This window comes from Apodemus sylvaticus, chromosome 1, assembly GCF_947179515.1.
Source record: "Apodemus sylvaticus chromosome 1, mApoSyl1.1, whole genome shotgun sequence".
NCBI classification, from domain to species: Eukaryota; Metazoa; Chordata; class Mammalia; order Rodentia; family Muridae; genus Apodemus; species Apodemus sylvaticus.
In genome coordinates, this window is record NC_067472.1 from 126,777,311 (window position 1) to 126,788,764 (window position 11,454).

General features: G+C 44.5%; 1 long non-coding RNA gene and 1 other non-coding gene across 4 annotated transcripts; both read right to left on the bottom strand.

The window, feature by feature from the left end:
• Nucleotides 1-1,776: 1,776 nt before the first annotated feature.
• On the bottom strand, nucleotides 1,777-9,786 carry LOC127666714 (uncharacterized). Of its 3 annotated transcripts, none has more exons than XR_007973689.1 (3): nucleotides 9,610-9,786; nucleotides 4,623-4,769; nucleotides 1,777-2,078 (listed from the first exon to the last, which is right to left on the bottom strand). It is a non-coding gene; the product is annotated as an uncharacterized LOC127666714 (long non-coding RNA). The 3 variants fall into 3 exon arrangements; XR_007973690.1 differs by having other exon boundaries at nucleotides 9,657-9,785; XR_007973691.1 differs by having other exon boundaries at nucleotides 4,636-4,769; nucleotides 9,610-9,785.
• LOC127676535 (small Cajal body-specific RNA 15) lies at nucleotides 3,302-3,428 on the bottom strand. The gene has a single exon (XR_007976008.1). It is a non-coding gene; the product is annotated as a small Cajal body-specific RNA 15 (non-coding RNA).
• Nucleotides 9,787-11,454: the final 1,668 nt, after the last annotated feature.

Below are 11,454 nucleotides of genomic sequence, written 5' to 3' on the forward strand. Positions count from 1 at the left end.
CTAGGAATTCCTGAATTAAGCAGGTGACCCACCCAGCTGCTGGAGCAGTCAAGACAAGGACCTCCAAGAGAAGCTAGACAACTTCCACCAGAACTCAGCCAGGAGTCTGGGGGGAAGGGTTTGCCCAAACTGTTAAAAGGTCTGGGGCCATTAAAGTTTCTGACTTTGATCAGTGAATACTGTCTTGGCCATTCTTCTTTTCGCCCCTTTCCTATTCATCCCTTGCCCCTTCCCTATTCATCCCTCAGCTTCTGTTCCAGAAACCCACTTCGTAATAGCTGCAGGCAGCTATGGAACCCAACTGTCAGTGTTGTGACAATGGGAGTGACTGAGACAGCCATCTAGTCAGTGCTCTCTAACAAAAACAGCAGCAGCACAGCAACATGCACACTTTTAAAACACGCTGTCTTCTGCTTCATGGTGGTTCTAACTCCACTCTAACTCTGAAGTTACCTCTAAGATGCCTAAAGGCAGAGACAGTGTGTGCCTTATTTATAACTTGACTGGAGGCTAACATGCCACAGATGCACGCCATCACACGCTGAGTGAACAAGCACCTTCTTCATCACCACTGCTCTCTGCTTCATGCTGCTCTTGGAATGATGGCAGGGCTCTTTCCAACTGTAGCAATTATGGCAGGGAGGAAGGAAACCTTAAGGGAGGTGGTGAGGAGGGACGGAAGCCACCTGTGGCTCACTGGAGCTTACTTACTGCCACGCCCACACAAGCAATCTACTTGTGAATGAGGTGAATATGGAGGACGGGGCTGGGGATAGACGGAGATATGAGAAAGAGCATTAGCTAGGATTCATCATCAAGGAACTGTCAAGTGAAAAGCAGCCAGATTCGAAACCAAGGACTGGGTCTGACTGCTGGATACCTACTTGCCTAAAACCTATAGACCCGTTTCCCTTCAAACAAAGGAAAGATAATATTTGTCTCATAAGGATGTGCTGCTTCATGACAAACCTAAGAGCCCAGTCAGGAGTGACACATGGTGTATCATGTTTCAAAGCAACCATCAGCTCCTGAAGTCAAAGCTGGCCCTAGGAGGAACATACTCTAGCCTGCAGCTCCCTGGCGCCCCGCCCCACTGTCTTCAGGCCAGCTAGTGCCATGGTGCCTGGCTCCATCTGCTGCATTGTGGCTCCTCTGCTCAAGTTTCCAATCCCCACCCAAGTCACTGTCAAAGCCTGGCACTCTAGCTGCAGAGTCAGAACTTCACCTGGGAAAAAACCAGGAAACTGTTGAGGCCCACGTCCCCTGATGCTGTCAACACAGGCATGTCCTACTCACTGTAGAGTCCCACATCCCCTGATGCTGCCAACACAGGCTTGTTATGTCGCACATAACTCACTGCCCAGGGAAATGCTCTTTTCAGAACTTTGTTTTCTAGCCCACCCAAACTCTGATGCGGTAACAGCTCTCTTCTCCTTCCGGACTCTACTAGTGCAAGCAGAAGCTCAAACTCTTATTTATCACTTGCCTGGTTTGTCTGTCTGTCGGTCTGTCTCCCCAGCCCCGAACACACACACACACAGGGCCTCTTCCCCTGACATAAGGCACTGCAGATGTAAACACAGAGCTGGCTGAAGCTGTAATGAAATATGCATGTGTATATAGTGAAAGAAATTCTCAGCTACTGAAATAGAAACCACCCAATGGGAACCGTGGATCACAGACATGGCCAGTCTGAGTTCTGAGTTCTAGTGGGATTCCTGGAATGCTCCGCACATAACACAAACATGAAGACATGACTAAAACATGATACCCAAAAAAGTTTGATATTTTTTTATTATTTAACAAGGTATCTATATCTAAAATTTGACATCTAAAATTTACTAGAATTAGTGGATAACCAACTTCAAGCATCACAGTTACTCACCATAAAGAACTTTGTTCAAGCATGTTATCTTCATGAAGAAAATAAATCTTAAAAAAGGGGGGGGGGGAACCTGCTGGTTTTTGTAATATATTCCAAGTCTTTACAATCCCATGTAGAAGCTGATGAAACTAAATTCAACCAGGGGCAGGGTTTACCTCATGGCCATGTATAGCTGCAACCTCTGATAATAAATCTGTTAAAACACAAAACAGAAAAACATTTAAAAGCATTTTTTTTTATGCATGAGTATTTGTACATTTGTTTGAGATAGGCCCTAGGGGGGGCTACAACTTGGTGTTTAGACCAGGCTAGCCTTGAACTCCATGATCAATATAGAAAAGTATCTTTAAACACTGAGACCACTGTCACACAATCCCTGATACTAAGCAGATAAACCAAACTCCATCACATCTGCTCTTCTCCGGCTCTACCTGCCTCGCTTGGTAACTCCTGACTGAGCGAGCACACAGGTGTTGGCTCCCACCCTAGCAAGGGGAGAGACACTATAAAGCCTTCACAGGACAGTGGATGGGAACTAGCAAGCTTTTAATAGTCAAACTATCCAGAACATAGCGAACGGCAGATAGCATGAATGAGTAGTTAGGGACATGGGTTATAAAACAGCACTGACTTCTGGAAAACCAAATAGCTTTTATTTACAGAATTACTGTTTTTTTTCTTGGTGGTGGTGGCGATTTGGTTTTTTGAGACAGTGTTTCACCAGGTAGCCCAAGATGACCTTGCACTTGTACTTGTGGCAAGCCTCCTACTTCAGCTTCTCAAATGCTGGGATTATATGCATGAGTCACCATAAATGGCCAAAAAGTGCTATGCTTAATGATTGGCTCCTGGGGCTGGTAGAGGTACTTGTTACCAAACCTGAGGACCTGAATTCAACCCCCAAACCCGACATGATGGAAGGAGAGATTCTACAAGTTGTCTTTGAACTAAATGTGTACTATGGCACATAAGGTCCCCTCTTTACTCTTCATCATTACACACACACACACACACACACAAGCAGAATCAGCTCCCTGCTGATTCAAATGATGGTAATCACTTCTACACAGGAAGTAAAATAATTTCTGAGAAGTGTTCTTGGCCTTCAGTACAAACAGAACCAGTTTATGGGCAGCGGGGAGTCTCAGCGTCTCGCCCTCAGGTCTAGTACAACTATCGCCCTACACGATCCACACACAATTTACTGTGACACAGAACTGTGTAAATGACAGTACGCTTTGGACTCTCAAACCTGCACATCAGGAAACATGTCCTCAATTAGCCTGCCCGTCTGCTCTCCACGCACCTTCCTATAATCACTAGTAGAGACTATGTCCACTCCGGCTTTCCCCACCCTCCTCTTCTAGGAGTTTACTCCACCCACTTCCTGTAGGAACACTGTGGGATGTAGGTAATGGCTGTTGGTAGATAAGTAGGTCTTGAATTTATCTTGCAAACAAGACCTGTTCTATCTACCTTTTCATGTAGGAGGCTAAAGGCAGAGTCAGCTTGACTTCAAGGACTCTATTGTCTTAGTCTCCAGAAGAATATGACTAAATCCACCACTTGACACTTTATTGAATTTTAACTAGGCATGCCTATAATCCCAGAATCCAGAAGGTAGAGGCAGGAAGATCAAGGGTTCAAGATTATCCTATGCGACACAGAAAGTCTGAAGATGGCCTACGCTACGTGAGACTCTACGTGAAGAGACTATACTTGAAGTTAGGCATGCTGGCCCAACCCTGTAATCTTGGTACTTAGCAGGCTGAAGCAGGAGGACTGCTACAAGTCTAAGGCTGTCAGGATGACAAAATGAGACCCCGGGGCTTAAACCACTGTTCTTAAAATGCCTCGGTGTTACAGACAAGATCTTTAAGAGATATGAGCACTGAAGACACGCTTCCCTCACTGCCAATGGTTAGCAGAGCTAAACACAGGGCAACAGTCTGCCTGTCCGTATCTGCCATCAGCAATGACAGTACCCATGACATGGCACCACTGCCACTCAAAAGAGCTGTTGCTGCCTGGGTCCTGTCAGTTCACTGTGTGCCACCACATAACTGTCTGTTTCCTGCTGACACTGATCCTGGAATACAACTCACTATCGGGCTGAATCCCCTTCCTTTTCTCAGGCTCTAGCAGGATATGGTCTCTCATGATTTCACTTCCTCAGATTTGGCAGAACTACCCCATTACTTTTTTGAAATCGCTTTTCTTTTTTTTTTTTTCCTTTTTTCTCTTTTTTGTTTTTTTTTATTTGTTTTTGTTTTGTTTTTGTTTGTTTGTTTGTTTGTTTTTGAGACAGGGTTTCTCTGTGTAGCCCTGGCTGTCCTGGAATTCACTCGGTAGACCAGGCTGGCCTCAAACTCAGAAATCCGCTTGCCTCTGCCTCCCAGAGTGCTGGGACTAAAGGCGTGTGCCACCACCGCCCGGCGAAATTGCTTTTCAATAAGCAAGCCGGCATTTTGCCTCTGCCATTTCCTTTAATCTGAAGGGGAGAGAAGCAGCAAGAGTGAGACGAGAAGTAAACACCAGGACGGCACGCTGGGAAGGGTGTACGATGCGTGGCACTGCCTTTTACCATGTACTCTGTATAAGCCATCAACTAGGTGATCCCCAACACCTGCAGCGGCGCCTCCGCCTCTGTCCTCCTAATGGCTGTCCGGCTCAGAATCACCTGAGAAGCAGGGCTGACTCCACCGCTCTCCAGCAGCACTGCACACTGCACACTCACCGTTTACACTCACGTGTGGATATTGCCGCCACTGGCTTATGTCTTCTCCACTTGAATTACACACATCTAAGGCATGGTGGTGGCTGCGCACTCTGAATGATCCGAGCAAGGAAACAACTGCTCTCTGCTTTCAGGTGATACAGATGCCTGAAGAGAGAAACAAGACATCAACTTATCCTACAAAACAAAGGAAAGCTTTTTCCATTAGAACTCAAAGCAGTTGTCCAGTGTGTGCTCTTGGCTGTGGGATGAGGCTAAGCCGTCTTCTGTCCTAATACACCCAGGGGTCTGACGCAGCCCATCAGTACTTGTGGGGACGTCCAGTCTGTGCAGAGAATGAGTGTGGAAGAACCAGGGGTGGTGTTGGATGTGGCATCGTGGCTCCCCCATTAGTACAGGAGAGCTCGGACACTCACATTTAACTCTTGGTGTAGTTCTGACTATTCCTGAGATAGCCCAAAGATATGTTATTTTAAAAGCTCTGAATCATAAATTTGGTTCACAATTCCTGGTCCAGACTCATGTGTAAATATCCCACTAATCCACTAAGTTTAACCACCTACCTGACATTTTAAGCATGTCTTAGATTGGTTTTTATTGCTGCAAAAAGACACTATGACCAAGGCAACTTTTATGAAGAACAACATTTTCGTGGGATTGGCTTAGTTTCAGAGGTTCCATTATCATCAAGGCCAGAAGCATGGCAGTGTGCAGACAGACTTGGTGCTAGAAGAGCCAAGAGTTCTACATCTCGATCCATAGGCAGCAGAAGGAGACTGTATGTCACACTGGGTGTAACTTGAGCATAGGCGACATCATAGCCTGCCCCCACAGTGACACACTTCATCCAACAAGGCCACACCAACTCTAACAAGGCCATACCTCCAAAAAATGCCACTCCCTATGGGCTAAGCATTCAAACACCTGCACCTATTCAAACCACCTCAAGGCACAACATAGCAATATTGGTCAATCTCTAGTTTACTGTAGAGGGCACAAAATTCTGGTGCTCACATAAGCACCAGGGAAACTAGGAATTAAACATGCTGGGTTATCTCTTCAGAGGAAAAGATGTACAACCTATTCTCTGCCCAGAAGGCTGAGACTGAATGTTGTTAAAAGCCTGGTGACCTCGGTGCTATCTGTAAGGCCAGGCCACACCAGCCTCCATCCCTTGAAAACAGAACAGGAGATGGTTAATAGTGTTGTGACCTTTGTACTATCTGTATGACTGAGATCACATACAGATCTTCTAGGAGATCTTCTCCAGGACCCTTAAGATAATACATCTAGTCCATACAGAATCCATGGTGGATTCTATACCTACCATAAAGAAGTGACATATACTTTGAAAAGAATTGCATTGTAACTATGCCCTACTGTGCACATGGAATTATTATGATACACAAGGAAATATTTTCTAAATTGTACTATATAAAATATACTTAAAATAAACCACCAAGTCAGACTCTAAGAATTTTGAACAATGCCTCACAGAGATCAACATGACACTGCTGGCCATGGTGTTTGCAGAAAAACACTACAACCCTCTCACACACCTACCTCTCCCCCCCCACCCCTCTTCCCTGAGTTTATAAACTAAGTTTTTTTTGTAAAGGAAATTACATCCTGTAAAGGTAATAACTTGTAAAACCATAGCTATTTATTTCCCAGATTACTTCTTAAATGTGAAGTACCTTTAAGAATCATTTTATAGACTCCCCCACAAAGTGACATAAAACAACAATTAAACTCAGTCCTTAGTAACAGTCCTCCTTGATAAATGACCAACTTTAAATAGTCCCTGAGGGTAGAGACCAAGCAAAAGCACTCTTCATTACTGAAATCTCATCCTTTCCTAACAAGGCAGTGGATGGTCTAAATTTTCACAGTGGAATTCCTTAACTGACAAAGATCTCTACATAGGAGACCATGGTTCTCCCCTACCCCCAGCGTTGATGCTGAGGATAAACTCAGGGCTCTGTCCACACCAGGTACCCACCATACCAGAGCTACATCCCCAGCCCAATAAGAGAAAATTTACCTACTTGCATAACAACTCCAGTCAGTAATGGGCATGTGTTTTTGTATACTTACCCATGAACCCAAACTCATGGGCATTCTAAACAGAGAAAAGGAGCAGAAGCAGAAGAGCAACAGCCTGCAGGCTCCAGGCAGGAGGTGAGACACCGACCAAGAGAATGAGGAGATATGGAAACTGCCGATCACTGCTCCACATCCCAGAACAGTGAACTGGTAAGTCTGGAGAAGTAGGTCTGAGCCAGTTACTTAAGACAACAAAAGCCATGCAGGCTGGGCTGCAGCTCACTGGTGGTACACTTGTCTAGCATGTTTGAAGCCCTGGTATCAATTCCTAGCAGCAGTGGCAGGCAACAGGATTTCTAAAGGAAACGCAAAATGTTAGCTCATTTGTGTTCTTGTGTCTACAATTATACAGCTTCTAGAGGTGTGATGTGTACATTGTGTATTATTGCATTTTCAGGTGGCACTTCTGCTCATGTCACAATTGCCTATAAAACAAAAAGTTTTGGATAAAGCCACTTAGACCTAGAGCCTGGTGCATGCTAACGAACACCCCAGTACTGACCTATACTCCCAGCGTTTATGCCCTTTATTTGGGGACAAGATCCCTCTCAGTTATCCGACAGTTCTTGAACTGCCATCCTCCTGATGTAACTTCCCAGAACACTGGATTTCAGGTCTGCATTATGAGGCATAGATAGAAAGCGCTTATGCTTAAACTGTGCTTCCTATGGGAGCCTCTGAAAGCCTTCCAAAGCTAAGTTAGGTTGAAACATTTTTCATCCAAACAAGACAGTATTTGTTCTTCCCCCTTCAGTGACAAACAGCAGAGTTTAGAATCCACATAATATGTGGAGGCATTGACCGCTGTCAAAGCTTCTAGAGCACGCACTTCTTTATTTTTGTCATGAACATGTATCAGATTTTATTTTCTTTTGTGTGTGTGTGTGTGAGGGTGTGTGTGTCTCTGTGTAGCCTTGGCTATCCTGGAATTCGCCTGTAGACCAGGGTAGCCTTGAACTCACAGAGATCCACCTGTCTCTGCCTCCCAAATACTGGGATTAAAGGCACAGGTCATCATCCCTTGGCTAACTTTCAGTCTCTCTCTCCTCTTTTTTTTTTTTTCCCCAGACAGGGTTTCTCTGTGTAGCCCTGGGTGTCCTGGAACTCACTCTGTAGATCAGGCTGGCCTCAAACTCAGAAATCCACCTGCCTCTGCCTCCCAAGTGCTGGGATTAAAGTCGTGTGCCACCACTGTCCGGCTAGCTTTCATTTTCTAATAGCTCAAATATTAATAGCCTACAAATGTTCTTTTGAGTTCTCAATAATTTTAAGGGTATCTTGAAACCAAAAATTTTGAGATTTGTTTACAGGTAGTATGGATCGCCCACAGTGAATATCTGAGGTCTCTTGTACATGATGCTAATAATGTTTCTGTGTTTGAAAATATACAGTTACTTTTTTGGACCTCTTAGGCTCCCTTCCTTGACAGGTTTCCACTGACCTACATGTTTCCATTGTATTGTAAAAAAGATAATAGCAATAATACAGGGTACACTTGAGCTGACAGCACTAATACAGGGCACATTTTAAGCTGCACAAGCACCAGGTGTCACATTATCTATAAAGAGAGAGAGGTTTGATTACAGTGAGCTTTACAGCATTTCTCTTCAACTCATAGACAACTTAGAAATTCTTTATAGTGAATTTCCCATAAAGAGTCTAGGGTAGAATTCCACAGGCTATATTACAACAAAGCCAGAATGAAAGCTCAATAAGTATTCAGCTACAAGCTTTCTAGGGGGAGCTCAGGCCTCGCTTAAGATCCCCAGGGTTTCCTAAGCAACAACAGGTAATAGGTAATGAAGATTCCCATTTTTGCACTCTGCTACTACACAATATACTGGAAATGGCAGACATGACAAACTCATCTCCATCTAGAGCGCTTCTCAGCCTTCCCAAGGCTGTGTCCTTCTAAACCCTCATGTTGCAGTGACCCCAACATACAATTATTTTTGCAGCTACTTCATAACTGTAATTTTGCTACTATTATGAATTATAATGCAATATCTGTGTTTTCCAATGGTCCTAAGTGACCCCTTAGGTGAAAGGGTCATTTGATCCGAAAGGGGCTGTGACCCACAGGTTGAGAACCACTGATCTACAGGGTCAAACATGTCGATGACTTTCCTTTGGTGGGGTCACACCTTGTCTAAACTTTATACATATACATATATATACATATATATATATATATATATGTGTGTGTGTGTGTGTGTGTGTATTTGTTTGTGTATGGTGCCCAAGGAGGCAAAAATAGTGTGTACCTTGCGACCTGAGGTGATTTGATATAGATGCTGGGAATCACATTCAGATCCTCTGGGAGTGCCACAAATGCTCAAGCTAGTATCTAAATGCACCTCACTGCCTTCACTCCTTCAAGTCTCCAACCTCCTACCCATCCACTGAAACCATCAGAAAGCAATTAAAAAGCAATTTGCATAGACTCCTTTGTACAAGAATTCTACGTGATTTTACTCATGACTCTGTCTTTAACAAACCATGCAACTTTCCATCGTCTCCTTGATGCCCTTTTCTAACATTAAATGACTTTGCTGACATATTCAAGAAACTTAAAATTTAATCACCCACTCGTGTGCATGTGCGCACGCACGTTAAAATTACTGCAACAGGTGATTCCTTAAGCAAGAGTCATCGATTCGGAATGCCTGGATTTATAGAGCCAATATTCAACAGCTCTGTGCATGTGAATATGTATGTTTGTATGTATGTACGTACATGTGTGTTTAATCTAACTTCAGTCTGTGTGACTGCGTATTTCTTCTTCCATATCTACCCACCATTCCGTGAGCTAGCAACCCTCTTTGAAAAAGATGGAGAAAATCAAGCACAGAGAAGGACGATCGACAAACGGGCAGCTTACCCATCTCTTATCCCATTCCTGGGACGCCTGCCACGTCAGACACTTACTCCATAGTCACCCGCCGCCCAACGTGGACAAATTCTGGCCCAAATTCGCGAGACAAAAGCCGCCAGCATCAGGTGTCAGGCTCTCGGTCGCAATTTCTCCCTCCTTCCGGTGGAAAACGAGTCCACTTCCGATTTCTTGGCCGTAGAGAGGAAGTTCCACGTCAGGCACAGCGCGGCGCGACGGGGCTGGTCAGTCCCCAGTGCGCATGCTCAGAGCGAGTCCTCGGCTGCCCAGTGGCGTCTTACTGGTTGGCGACTGGCGGACTAGCTTGTGGTTCCTGGGTGGGTGTGGAGAGCTTTCCATTGTTTTAAGTTTGCTATTCTTTGCTCCCCTGAGAGGTGGCATCCTGGGGACTGAAATCCGCCGCCCACCACCCCGCCCCTGCGACACTCCTCTGCAACCTTGTGCTGCCCAGCCCTGGCTAAAAAAAGCAAGAAGCTTTCTTTAGCCTTGCCACCCTGCTGATATAGAGCACAGTCTGCACTGCACCTCAGTAGCCTTTACTCATAGCTGTCTTTACTCCCTCTGGTTGCAAAGCCGTACTTATTCATCGAGGAAATGACAGAGAGCTTCCTAGCCTTGGTCAGGGACCTGGTACTTTTGGGTCTAGGAAGATAAGTAAAATCACTGTTGGATTAATTTCCTGGGAGCAGGCCTCAAATGTTGAGAGAGTGAAAGAACAGACATTTGACATTTGCATCTTGGTAGAGTTAGGCTCCCTCTGTCATTTTGAATAGATATCTTTGCCTTTCTTGGTTTCTGGTGATCGCTAAAAAAATCATGTGTGTGCTTTGACTTGAAGAGCACTGTTCTATTCTGTTGTCAAAGGCTGTTCTCCTTATTTCTGCTTATCTCTGTGTTTTATAGTGAATTTCCAATAAAGAATCTAGGGTAGAGTTAGTTGGATTAAAAATCCCAGCTTGTTCCTGTTTACTTACATGCAGTCTTATTTCCAAGTTCACGTTGTAAGGTTGCAGGAAAGACTTAAGATTTCAGGGGCAGCACTTACTAACCACCCCAGTAAGCTGTCAGAGTTCTCCAGGAATGTGCAAACCAAAAGCCGGCTAGTAAACGGGTTTAGAACAATGAGTTAGTTCAAACAGAGTTCCGTTTGGATCTTAGGAGTTTGAGGCCAGAATATGAAGCAAAAAGAACAAAATAAGAAAACAAGAATAAAGGTGGATGTAAAAGAAAGGATCTTACACACAATCCAAACATACAAGGTTTTTGGACTCAATATACAAAATCAGAAGCAAAAATGTTAATTTGTTATCAGTTTGAGCTGAATGTCCTTCATTTCTCTTACTCATTTAAGAAGATGTAACTTTTCTGGGCATGTTAGCACACTACTTTAATACCAGAGCATGGGACTGGAGAGATGGCTCCATGGGTAAGAGCACTGACTGCTCTTCCAGAGGTCCTGAGTTCAATTCCCAGCAACCACATGGTGGCTCACAACCATCTGTGTCTGAAACCAGCTACAGTGTGCTTGTGTACTCATATAAATATAATAAATAAATCTTAAAAATATAATAATAATAATAATACCAGCCCTTAGGAGGCAGAGGCAGAGGCAGATCTCTGAGTTCAAAGCCAGACTGGTGTACATGGAAAGTTCCAAGCCAGCCAGAGCTACACAGTGAGAAGAAAGGAGGAAGTGGCAGGACAGAAGGACAGAGAGCCAGGGCTACACAGTGACATTTTAGGCATGGCCTGCGCTCTTCACGGCACACACTGGCTCTGTTGGCATCAAGCTGCACGTATTTTACTTGCCTGATTTGCTGTCATGGACACTGT